This window comes from Prionailurus bengalensis, chromosome A1 (genome assembly GCF_016509475.1).
Source record: "Prionailurus bengalensis isolate Pbe53 chromosome A1, Fcat_Pben_1.1_paternal_pri, whole genome shotgun sequence".
Taxonomy (NCBI): Eukaryota; Metazoa; Chordata; class Mammalia; order Carnivora; family Felidae; genus Prionailurus; species Prionailurus bengalensis.
The window spans coordinates 72784411-72795819 of NC_057343.1; the positions used below are offsets into that span (position 1 = coordinate 72784411).

General features: G+C 42.0%; 1 protein-coding gene across 1 annotated transcript in view; it reads right to left on the reverse strand.

The window, feature by feature from the left end:
- Nucleotides 1–11097, reverse strand: part of NALCN (sodium leak channel, non-selective) — a 317213-nt gene extending 306116 nt beyond the window's left edge. Inside the window, exon 1 of the mRNA XM_043582614.1 lies at nucleotides 10970–11097. The gene's annotated coding sequence lies outside the window, so the exon portion shown is untranslated. The remainder of the gene's footprint in view (nucleotides 1–10969) is intronic.
- Between the last annotated feature and the right edge of the window lie 312 nt (nucleotides 11098–11409).

Sequence of the window (11409 nt, forward strand, 5' to 3'; positions counted from 1 at the left end):
TGTAAAAACAGACTCCTTCCAACAACGTTTACTGAGGCCTTGTCATGTGTCAGGCTTTGTCCTAAGCATGTCATGTATCATGTCATTCCATTCTTATAAGGACCTTTTCACAGATGAGGGAGTTTAGGCACAGAGATGAGTCAGGATATGAACCAAGACAATATGGTTTATAGCACTATTAAAATTAACTATGGGGGAGCCTGGGTGGATCAGTTGATTGAGCATACGACATTGGTTCAGGTCATGATCTCACGGTTTGTGGGTTCGAGCCCCGCAACGGGCTCTGTGCTGATCGCTCAGAACCTGCAGACTGCTTCGGATTCTGTGTCTCCCTCTCTCTCTGCCCCTCCCCTGCTTGCACGCTGTCTCTCTCTCTCTCCCAAAAATAAACATTAAGAAAATTAAAATTAACTATGCTACGACTTAGAGTTAATTAAAAAAAAAACCCTACTTTTCAACATAGTCTAATCAGACAACCTGATTATAAACTCTTGGCATCGATTATTTTTTGTGAAAATAGTGCAGACATTTCTCATTTCTTAAAATTGAGTTTATTTGTTTATATGATTCATTTTATGGTTATTCCTGCCACATGTTTTTAAAAATGTGTCTTTTTAAAAAAATTTTTTTTCTGGAAAGAAATCATCAAATGTCTCATAGAATCTATCTAAATGTCACTTTCCGGTTTCTGAAGTCGTCATTCATTATCCAGTCTTTTTCCTCCAGGGTGAATTCTAGAAATGTTCTATTATGTTTCTATTACCTTTTCTCTACAATTTTGAAAAAAAAAGGAAAGAAAAGCATTTACTAACTCTCACCTGATAATCTTAACATCTTATAGTAGAGACGGCCATCTCAATTTCCTACAGATGACAGATTTCTTAATTTCCCAGAGTCTGTTTTAGTTTCATAAATTCTTGACTGAATATGCAGAGAATGTGAACTTAGAAAATAGATCCCACTGATGACACCTGGGTAAAAGAGGGTATGCTTTCTGCAGAGAATATACCAGGGCAGGAAGAAAGGGTTTATTGAAAGAAGTCCTTCTGCCATTCTCAAAATCCACACCTTGGAACATGGTCAAGGTTGTGATTTTATTTTGGAATGGCTGTTCTTCAGTCAAGGAAAATCCGAACTAAATGGAAGCTATCAATCAGAGGTTAGCAAGCGGTAGCTGTTTAATCTAAAATATCCCAATAATAAATAATGCACTGGGCCATGCTGAGAGGTGGGCCGGCTACCTTCTGAACATTCTAAGAGAATGACTACACATTGTGGAGTTTGCAGACAGGACTTCTCCATCTACATTTTGCAATCCATTACATCCCAAGAAACTTCCAATGATAAAAAATCTATTATCACACTCTTGAAGCTGCTCTTTTTTTTTGCATTTTATCAATTCTTATGGTAGGGTGACGGTCCATAAACTACTATACATAATTTTAGAAAAGAATAAAGCTTAAGCATTATGTATTCTTTCTCCCCCAACACACACTTGAAAGAGGAAAGCAAACATGTATGGAAAGTTGGCTCTGTGCCAGGCTCTATGCCAAGGCCTTTACATGTCTCTGAAGTTGTTTTTAGTATTATCCCCATTTTACAGATTACAAGTCTCTTGTCCAAATCCACAAGAGTTGGAAACAACTGTAGAATCCAGGAAGTCTGAACTTCAAGAACTTTTGCAAACTTCAAATGTTTGCAACAGTGATAAAATTCATTTGTGAAAATGTCTTTAAAACAAATAAAATATGAAAATAATTAGTTGTGAAGCTTACACAAATGACACCTAACATTTGCTGAGAGTTTATGATGTGTGAAGCTAAGAGCTTTGCACGGATGACCTCACCTCCTTCTTGCCATGCCCCAGTTTGGCAGGTGTTGTTACTCCTATTTTATAGGTGAAACTGACATTGAGAGATGGTAAGTGCCCTGCCCAAGGTCACTTCCTGATCTTTGCCCCCATGATATTCAGTTGTCTATGTCTTTCAGTCTAACCATTCCGAAGCTTGGTGACTAGAATCTTCTTTCCCAGGTATCAGGGACAGAGATTCTCCAAATCTTGCCTCTCCCATGTCTAAGGAGTAAAACCCAATTCGTGCATGACTGCCCCTAGTGCTGCATTGCAAGTCCTTCCTAGCCACTCTCAAGCAAGCCTGTCATCAGTCCCCTTTGCTCATGAATTTTTATGGGCCAGATGCCTCTTTCCCTCTAATTGCTTGCAGAAAACGCAGGTGGCTGTGTTGTTTTCTCTCTCAAAGCAGCCTGGAACTTAATAAACTTTAAAGAAAGGGGGTGCCCAGTGGGTTCAGTCAGTTAAGCATCGGTCTCTTGATTTTGCCTCAGGTCATGATCTCACGGTCGTGAGACTGAGCCCCAATCCCTGGGATTCTCTCTCTCCTTCTCCTTCTGACCCTACCATGCTCAAGCTCTCTAAATAAATAAGTAAATAAATAAATAAATGTTTAAAAAAAAAAAAGAAGCAGCCTGAGTCTTATGTCTGCCTCAGCGATCAGCAGAACACATCATTTTAGCAGGAAAACTAAGACATCATTGAAATGTTGACCCCTGGGATCACAGCAGCAAGATCTGACTCTCTCTCCAAACGCACTTTTCTTTTGGGTGCTTAGTCATCTACATCTTGGCCCTTGCCAAATCAGGATGCAATGATGCAAAAACAGACTGTTACACGTATGGTCCAGTCTCAGCTGACTACGGGGGCCACCCAAGGCGGGCCACCAAGCAGAGGAAGCCAGACATCTCAAAGGGCCACCCCCTAGGCCAGCTCCTCCTTTCTCTGCCCCTTTTGTCAGCAACACTGATCAAAAACAGAAAATGGTCCCCGCTCTTTAGACTGATTCTACTTCCCAAATCCCGAAGGAAAACCACATATTATTTTTTTCTGGTTCCTTCTACAAATGCCTCAAAACTGTCCTCACTTCACTAAGAATTCTGTTTTGTTTCAGTTTTAATTGTGAAAATTGAATTTTCTCTCATTTGAAAAATCACTGGATTTGGAAAGGAATCCAGGATAGACTAGGATGGCTTTAACACTCCTTTGTTGTTATACCCTGCTTCCCAAACCAAACTGGCCCATCAACAGGAGAGGGCACCGGGCTGTATTTGTGCCACTTAATCATTGTATCGATTACAAATTGGGGCAATCAGCCTCTCTCTATCCCCTAGTCTGAAAATCCAATCGATCCTTTGAACAAGCCCCTGCCATTCACTCTGAGTTTGGGAAGGATATACATTTATAATTTTGTGACTTATTCCGGGTACGGTGCAGGTGTAAGAACATTTTAAGAAAAGAATGTCAGAGATAAAAATCACCAGAAGGTTACATTTCTTAATCTTAATAGCCTGAAAAGGTCCTCCCTCTCTCCACACACAGCAGAGCCTCCAGGGGTGTTCATCTCCCAAGAGTTCAGTGACAGGCATTTTATCTTGATAAACTGCTACTCTCATTTAAACATTACGAAAAATCAGAAAAGAAGATTATCTATTTTTATTGTGGTTGCTTAATCTTGTAATGAATCTGCAAAGGACAAAGAAGATGGATGGTTTAAAATAGTGGTTGGCAAAACTTTAGCATACGGTCCTTAAATGGGATGGAAATTCAAAAGGAGTTACTTATTTCTTTTTCTGTGATCGTTTAATTTTGTAATAGGGATCCATAAAGTTGGGACAAAGAAGGTGAAAAGTTTCCAAATGGTAGTTTCTAATGACTACTGAATCTTTGCATCATCCAGGGAGATATTTTTTTAAAAATTTTTAAATGTTTTATTTATTTTTGAGATAGAGAGAGAGAAAGACAGAATGTGAGCAGAGGGGCAGAGAGAGGGGAGACACAGCATCTGAAGCAGGCTCCAGGCTCTGAGCTGACCTCACAGAGCCAGACATCGGGCTAGAACCCACAAACTGTGAGATCATGACCTGTGCCAAAGTCAGATGCTTAACTAGCTGAGCCACGCAGGCGTCCCCACCCAGGGAGATTCTTAAACATTCTCAACCCCAGGCATCCTTCAAGTCAAACATACTAAGTCAGAACCTTCTGGGATGGAGTATTGGAAGCTGTATTTAAAAAAACCCTCACCAGGCAATTCTAACACACTCTCCCAGAAGTGGTCCCAATTAGTGATGAGGTCACTGATATAGATGCTCAGAAGAGCATTTTAACAACTCCAGAGTTTATACTTCAGAGTCAAGACTGGTTTTTGGAGGGGTGGGGGGAATACGAGAGACTAGTTATAAACAACTGAGACAAAACAGAATCTGAGACAAAATAGAAATCTGATTTATAAGTGTATGTACATGCAGTATATTCTATTCTTAAGTCTTCCTCAGAGAACTTCAGAATTTACTAAAAAAAAAAAAAGAACTAAATGGAATATACTTTATATACAAGAATAAGATTTTGGTTTTTGTCTTATGAAAAAGTAAGAAATCTTTTACTTGGGTTTTCTACTATAACTTTTCAGTCTAGAATATACCTTGAAAATGGCTATTCATTTCTTGAAGTGAATAAAGCAAAAACAAATCGTGTAGTTCCACTAATTATTTTTTAATATTGCTTTAATTTTTACTTAATAAAAAGGAGAAAATTGTTTTGAGGTTCCCCAGAGTTTAATATTTTTTTCTCCATAAAGTATTGATATATCAAACTGAGGGAAATGGAAATAATAATTCAAGGAAAGGGGTTTCCAAACCCAACAAGCTCTATTTCTAAAAATTTAAAGCCCTTATTCACAATATTCACTTTAATCTCTGTGTTTTAGCTCCTGGGAGGAATAGTTAAGGAAGTTTCCATACCTGAGAGATTCTCACTCCAGTTTTACATCATCCAGGATTTTTAAAATCTCCACTTTTATAATATATATTTATTGGTTTCTTAAGCTATCACCGACTTGTATCTTGCCTGATAACATATATGTATCTTGTCTCATATAGGCTTCCATAATATGTCCTTTTTAGAAATAGTAAGTAACTTTTAAAATTCCTTCCTCTACTCCAGAAATGATCTGTGAAACCTATGGATTTCATAATGACAACAGAGAACAGAGAGAGAAAATAATGAAGCAAATGGCAAATGGTTTCATCTATAGATACCGTTGCCTGAAAGATGAAGAAATCATTAGTCGTTTTGTCTAGGCATAGCAAATATGAACAAAAACACCCACCATCACCCGAGCTTGAAGTCCTGGATTTATTTTCCACTATGCCCTCTCTTTCCTTCTGCTGGTTTGAACACCAGGATCTGTTAGCCTTTGTTCTGTTGATAAATCAACTACCCACTTCTCTGCTTCCATGATGAAAATCTGATTCCAGTTACTCATTCTCAAGACTGCACACCCAATTTCTCCAACATCTTCCTTCACTGACCCCCATTTTTATTTTTTTCCTTCTTCTTGACCTCATTCCTCAGCTCTTGGCATCACGTGTGGATGGCTATTATTAATATGCCTTAAACACTGAAATGTGATGGCTCTTAGCTTTTTTCTATCATGTCTAAAGCTTTCCCATTTTATAATGAATTCATGCATGATTTTAAATATCATGCTCTTTCTTGCCCTCTCTGGTTCTGTTGTGTTGTTTCCTTTACTTCCTAGACATGCAATGCTATCTCACTGTAGTTTGCGGAATCCTTTGAGAAATTACTGCATCTGTGGACCATGTCTCCTAAAATAGACACACAAAACTACTTTTGGCTAAAAATATTATATTGCTGTGATAGCTGGCATTGCTAGAAGGCTCGTAATGATAACTTTATTAAAGATAGTAACTTTCATTTCTTTAAGGTCCATTTTTTTCTCAATCATGTTTCAAACAGCTGTTCTATTATTTACATACTTCACCTTTTCTTTGACTTGCCTAATATGGATTTCCTTATCTTTTTTTCTATTTCATTTTGTTTCCAACATCAGTATCATGCAAGAATTGCCTTCTGGTATTTTGCAGAATTACACATTTTCAGAATAGTATTTTACTGCTTGCTGATATTTAATTTTGTATATGAAGGCAGTTAAAGGCAGTCAAAATGTTCCCTTTGTAGACAAACATTTTTTTCTCTTTTCCTTTCTTTTCTTTTCTTTTCTTTTCTTTACGAACACCACCATAAGTCTGGTTAATATCCATCACCATAGCTCTTCACGATGTTTGTCCTGTGATGAGAACTTTTAAGATCTACTTTCTTAGCAACTTTCAAATATACAACACAGTATAATTAACAGGCATCATCATGCCATGCATTATTACATCCATGACTTGTTTGTTTTATAACTGCAAGTTTACACTTTTGACCCCCTTTACCCACCTTGCCCACCCAGAAACATTTTTTAACTTGATCATGATACTGATGGGATACTTTTCCCTTTCCAGTTTTTCAGATGCAAAGTGCTCACTGGGCTATAAGACATTAGCTACTTTCTGTTAATATTTCCTGGTCCATTATAAGCCACCTCCCTCTGCATATTTGGATTATATGTTTTCATCTAAAAGAAAACAGGGATCACATTTCACTTCGAAGGAGGCTTCTGCTCCCTTGCTCTGATCTCCCCGTCAGGAAGAGCACTCCTTTGTGTGTGTGTGTGTTGGCTGCCTTCCAGACATATCACCCTGCTCCAAACAAAGTCTTTCCTCTCTTTCCTTTGCATAATTGGAGAGAAGTCCCACTCTCAGTCTCTGCAGACACTCTCCCTTTGGCCATGGTGTGCCGATCTTTGGTCTTCTCACCTCCTGACTCCCTCCACGGAAGCCCCAGTCCTATGCCCCTCTCTGCACCCAGGGGTAAGTCCCTGTCCTTGGAGCACATTCCAGCTGGTATGGCTGTGCCTGCCCCGGGGTCTCATGGAGAAACTGCCTCAGAAGTCAACTTTAGACTTCACCCCTTCCAATGAAGGAGTTCTGCCTGGAGGTCTGTTCCTGGTTTTTTTGTACAAGTTGCAAGGGAACTGTGGCCTGAACCTTAGTTTTGCCCATCCGTTCCATCTGTCCAATTCCGTCTGTGCCGAAACTACCAGAAATGCCTCGGAGTCCACACCCCACTGCCTTCCCCTCCCTGTGCCTGTGGGGTACAGGTTTCTCACTGTATAAAGTCCTTTGATCATTCTTTTCAAGTTTGAATAGGAAGTAGAAACCAGAATTAGACTCCTGAACTCAAACATCATCATTCATAAAAGACCTTGCATTTACTTACTATTTCCCACCCCACCCCAACTTACCACTACTGTAACATTATTATTTTGGTTTTACACTAACAAGTGTATTTTATTATCTTGATTTTAGATGAATTTGTTAAAGGGGTGCCTGGGTAGCTTAGTCAGTTAAGCATCTGACTTTGGCTCAGGTCATGATCTCATGGTTTGTGGGTTTGAGTCCTGCGTCGGGCTCTGTGCTAACAGCTCAGAGCCTGGAGTCTGCTTCAGATTGTGTGTCTCCCTCTCTCTCTGCCCCTCCCCCGCTTGAATTCTGCCTCTCTCTCTTAAAATAAATAAACATAATAAAAAAATAGATGAATGTTAAAGATCAACTCTACATAGTGAAAAGGTCATATATCCAAGATATTGTTTTATCTTCTTTAATTCCTGTAAAAAGAGGGTAGATGATCCACAAATACTAAAAACAAGGCAGACTTACTGCAGATAGCATATTAAACATCTTATCCAAATTTATATCTCTAGGAAAACAACTTGAAGATACATATACAGTATATCCATAATATATATTATGTATCTCCATAATAACTTTGATAATCCATTTAATTTTGATTATCAAATACCTTTGATAATCCAGGAATATCATTGTTTGGAACTTATTATGAATAAAAGACATCAATAAAAATAAATCCCTACACCCTACCTACCAGGACACTATAATGATGAAAACTGGAAATAACAAACTTCCAATGACAGAGGTATGGCCATAGAAGTGAGGCTATATTCATGGGGCATAGTCTTATACAGCTAGTTAGAATTTTTTTAGTAAGAAACTGTATAGAGTGAAAAAAATGCTTGTGCTGAATATTAAGTGGAAAAGCCAGTATAAAAATTATACAATGCCCTTATTCCACTACACAAAGTCATGTAGTTTTAAAAAGGCATAGATAATAGATAAAATAGATAAAAAGACATAAGAAGTACATAGATATTATAATCACTTGTGTTCATTTGTTAGACTGTGGATGCTTATTCTCTTTTGTCTCCCATGTCTGTCATTTCCATCATGTCTGATTACCTTAAAATTCAAAGGATAAATTTAAAAATGTTTAATGACACAAAGACTTTTGAAGGTATAAAGGCTTCTTGCATTGGTCTTTGAAGAAGATAAAATCATATAGCATGTATAGTTAACCTTTAAAGTGTCGTTGGGGCGTTGGGGTCCCTGGGGGGGCTGAGTCGGTTAAACTCACCCTTAATTTCAGCTTGGGTCATGACCTCCCAGCTCCTGAGTTTGAGCCCTGCATTGAGCTCTGCCCTGACAGTGCAGAGCCTGCTTGGGATTCTCTCTCTCTCCCTCTGACCGCCCCCCTCCCCCACCTCTCTCTCTCTCTCTCAAAATAAATAAAGCTTTAAAAAAAATGTTGTTACCAGTTTTGGGAGACAATTCATCATTTTTTTAAGCTCTGGCTCATAGTTTCCAAACCCAAACTAGCAAATAGGACATCTCCCTATCTGTCCACTTGATTACATGGTTGCCTTTCCTGACAGATTTTAGGGTTCCTCACTGAACTCCCTGCTCCTGGCTGACCGCTCGGCTTATAAGTAGGATATAATGTTGTGGGGAAATGTGGTTTTTTTTTCTTCACAAACTGGAAATCCACTTGTGACTCTTCCCCTGAGATAATTTATATAGCATGAAAATTCTGAAATTATCCCAGCATCACTGATAAAGGATAAAAACAAATATGTACATGCATGCCCAGGTATGTACACACACACACACAAAATGTATGCTGGAAAGAGACACAAATGGAACACATTTCAAAGAAAGGCCATAAGCAAATAAGAAAATGCCACTCAAACTTTTGTCTCTAAACTGCAAAGAAATTATACAATTTTGAGTACTTCTTTTTTCTTTTAAAAGTATTTTTCGTCTCTTGAATACCTTGCAAGCCATATCTAAAGTTATAACTGCATTACCACCACTTCACATGACCTGACTCATCTTCGTTTTTTTTTTTAATGTTTATTTATTCTTGAGAGAGAGACAGAGAGAGAGACAGAGAGAGAGACAGAGAGAGAGACAGAGAGAGAGGAAGCGGGGGAGGGGCAGAGAGAGAGAGGGAGACACAGAATCTGAAGCAGGTTCTAGGTTCTGAGCTGTCAGTGCAGACCCCAATGCTGCGGGGCTGGAACCCATAAGCCGTGAGATCATGACCCGAAGCAAAGTTGAACACTTAACCGACTGAGCCACCCATGAGCCCCTCATCTTCAGTTTTTATACAGGTTCTAGCACTGTCCTTATTAGGGACCCCACATCTCTTCTGCCAAGATGTCACATCTTCTATGAACAGAAAAGGGGTCCAATGAGCCTGTTCACTTTTTAATTTTCCTCTCAAGCCTGATTTTTCCTTCACTTTATCTGGCCTTAGCAATAGCTGGGTGAAAATATACCACAGAAGAATAAAACTCCAACCTAGAAAGGCCCACAGAATAAAACCCAATCAATTAGGAAGTCGATTTTTGTTGGAGAGGTTTGAGAAGCCATGATTCTTATTTAGAACAGTTGAAACTTAATCTTTTTAAAAAATTTTCTTTTTAATGTTTATTCACTTTTGAGAAAGAGAGAGACAGAGTATGAGCGGGGGAGGGGCAGAGAGCGAGGAGACACAGAATCCCAAGCAGGCTCCAGGCTCTGAGCTGTCAGCACAGAGCCCCATTCAGGGCTGGAACTCGTGAACTGTGAGATCATGACCTGAGCGGAAGTTGGACGCTTAACCCGCTGAGCCACCCAGGTGCCCTGAAACTTAATCTTTGAATGTAAAAAGCCACTGTTGCCATATACCAGCCTGGGGAATAACTGTCATAGAGCACCCTGTCCTTTCCTACTTAATATCGAATCAAATCATAGTCGTAGCTATAAAAATGTGAAGCAGAAACTGTAAAAGAATAACCTCCTGTTAATTTCCTATCCCTATTAAAGGTCTTCTCCTCCGACCTTGGCCTCCATATACAGCACAGTCAATCACTGGTACCCACCAGCAGGGAAATCTGGCCTATCTGATGGATACACAAACACGAGATTAAGACTACAACCTTAGGAGGCCTGAACCTGCACGTGTACGAATACAAGTCCTTGATAATTTATCCTATGATGCTTCAAGAATGTATAAAGACCTGAATTCAGAGTTATCAACCATCCTTAAAGAGGAAAATTCCGAGTCAGAGGGGCAGCCCCTTCCTTGTTCAGTATTCTGGGGGCCCTCTTAAGATTCCAGCCAGTCTCTTAAGGACTAAGGGACAAAACGCTGTTGCTTAGGCAGGACCCTGTGGCCACCCTAAGGACAGCTGCTCAACAGGACCAATTAATAAAATGAGGACTCTGAAGCTCCCAGCAAGCCGCAGGAGCAGGGAGCAGGGTGGGGTGGGCAAGGCCCCGGCCCCTTTCGTTAACCTGCTGGAGCTGGGTTGTCCCCTTCACCCCACGGCGCGCTCGCCCTCAGGTGCCGAGGGGCCGCCGTGGGCCGCGACCGCCGCGGCTTGCGCCACCTGCCCCTGGGGCGCCTGGCGGGGCAGGCCTGGATCTGGCGGCCCTGGCTCCCCGCGCCCACCGGAGCTCAGGCGGGGCGGGGAAGGCGCATCCCCCCGCAGGGGCAGGGAGGCGCCTCACGGCTGCCCGCACCCCCTCCCCGAAGAGGCTGGGGCGCCTTTTCTCCCCTTCCCCCCCAGCTCCGGGCCTTCGCCCCCCGCCCACCCGGCCCCGCCCGGCGAGGGCCACCGGCGCGCGCCCGGGGCCTCGGGCGGCCGTGACCAACCTGTAACCCCAGTGCTCGCAGCGGTCATGGTGCCGCGGGCGCGGCGGCGGCGGCGGCGGCGGCGGCGGCGGCGGCGGCGGCGGCGGGCCAGGCGCGGCGCCCACCCCGCGGGGACGCGGTCCCTCACCTCCCGCGCTCCGTCGGCGCGCGCCACCCGGCCGGGGCCGCGGCTCGGCGCTCGGCGTGCAGGCGCGCGCTGCTGCCACCCGGGCCCCGGGCCTGCGGGCAAGGGGGTGGGGGTGGGGGGGGGGTCAGGGCTTTTTGCTCTCGGCTTTTTTTTCTTTTTCTTTTTTTTTTTTTTTATCAGAGTTGTCTTTGCCGCAGGGGCTGCGACGACGCCACGGGCTGGAGGGAGGAAGCGGGAGAGGAGTCTGCACTGCAGTTGGTGGGGAGCAGGAGTGTCGGTGCTAGCAGGTTCCTTCTCGCTGGCTGCCACCGGC